This window comes from Carlito syrichta, unplaced genomic scaffold, assembly GCF_000164805.1.
Source record: "Carlito syrichta isolate Samal-C Ts95f unplaced genomic scaffold, Tarsius_syrichta-2.0.1 Scaffold308681, whole genome shotgun sequence".
Taxonomy (NCBI): Eukaryota; Metazoa; Chordata; class Mammalia; order Primates; family Tarsiidae; genus Carlito; species Carlito syrichta.
Window position 1 is genome coordinate 321,493 of NW_007252777.1, and position 1,907 is coordinate 323,399.

The window sequence follows — 1,907 nt, forward strand, 5'->3', positions numbered from 1 at the left end:
ATGAATGTTAGCAATTGTTTCTTTTGGCTGTGCATTTTCCCAGTTTACCAGTTTTCTGTGAGTACATCTTAGACTCAGGGTAAGCGTGGAGGGGAAGCTAGACCCCATGAGAATGGCTCATGCCTCCTGCCCCCAGACCCCAGGGTGACTTGTTTTGTAAAGCAGCAATATCCTATTTGAATGTGTGACCTTGAAAAGTCCTGATTAAATAGTTCTGGGCAGAGCTCTAATGGTTGGAAAATAAATCAGGCCTCCCACACATACCTGCTCAGCCAAGAATGTGTTTGCCCCAGAAACCGTGGGTGGGCGGATTGGAGGCGCACACGCCCGGCCACGTGAAGCCTCGTTGCCGCTGGAGCCCGGTGTCGCCTGCCCCTGCCGCTCGCCCGTGTTGCTGGCCGTTGACTCTTGATTCTAGGCAAACACATATTTTCATTTTTTAAAGGAAGCCTTTTCTCTCTCTTCTCACGCCGAGGACTGCCCTGCCCCGCCCCGCCCCTTTTTGTTTCCTGGGCTCTCTGCTTGCCCCTGGGTGTTGCACATGTATGTTTCTGCTAAGCCCAGAAGGGTGACATGCAGTGTCTTGGGAGGGCCTGCGGGCCGCCCCACAGGGTTTGCAGGTGCCAGAGTCTGTGGCAGGGCTCTCTGGGGGTGTTTCCTCTGTTGGTTCTCGTAGTCAGGAATGGAGACCTCTTGCCCTGGCACTGGGGTGGGTCTGGCCAGAGCCTCTGCCTCTCCGGTCCTGTGGACCTGCGGTGTTCACATCCCAGGGGGAATCTAAGGGCGTTTCAGCACCGCCTTCCAAGTGAAGCAGGCCACCTTGGGCCCCGGGGGACTGTTTGGCATCTAGGTCCTGGGTCCTAGTGTGGTTAACGTTTTTCTTGCTTGCCTAGTTAACACTGAGTCCTGGGTTGTAGATGAGTCTTCTCCTTAGGGCGGGTGTGTTTCTTCTCTCGTGGAACAGGCGTTTGCAGGGCCACCCTGTCCCACAGCATAGCGAGGAGGCCATGCCGTTGGGAATCTCGTAGGGCAGAGCTGAGTCAGGTGCGGCAGTGACCCTCTCTGACCCTGTCTCCTCAGCCCAAGTTTCCGTCTCCTACTCTGCAGGTGATTATGAGCCTGCGATCAAGAGTGAGCTCTTTTATCTGAACTGCTGTTTTCCTGTCTCCTTTTCTGGCTGTGCATCCAGGCTTATTGCAGCGATCATAGGGGTTGGGTAAATAGATGAACCAGGCCTCATGTTGGGGACAGGGACTGAGGGTCCCCTTTGAGTCAGGGTGGGTCTTCCCAAGAAGAGACCTTCTCTCGCAGGCTGACAAATTCATTTTGAATTTTATAACTTTATCCCCGCCCCCAAGTTTGCTCAAATATAAGGAAGAACTGGCCAAGCTACAGAAGAAAACAACCTAGAAAAGAAAGATTGTTTTGAAAATTAGTCCCTGTGTACAAACAGCCTCAACTCAAGAGTAACCGCCAGACATCCTGTTCCTTGGTGTTTGCTGCTGTTCCCACAGCAGCCACCCGGCCGGTGTTGCTGTTGCCAGGGTCTGCATGAGTGTTTTTCAGCTTGAATCCCTCAACCCAGGCTGCTTCTTTCTGTCCCTTTAAAACGTGCAAGATGAAATCGATGTGGCAAAACCTGAGTTTGCCCAACGTGCTGTCGCACCCTGCCTTTTTCCATTTTACAAACAGCAGCACTTGAGAGAAAAGATATACTAAAATCAGTTTAAGATCTGATCTGTGGACTGATATTAAGCCAGAACACTGCTGATGCTTCTGAAATAGATAACTTCTAATTTTATGTTATTTATTTTATTTTTTATAAAGTGCTGTGTAAGACAGACAGGAATCTTTCAGGGAGACTCTTGGGGAAATCATATGATGAGCTTCTTGGGGGGGGCGAGGGG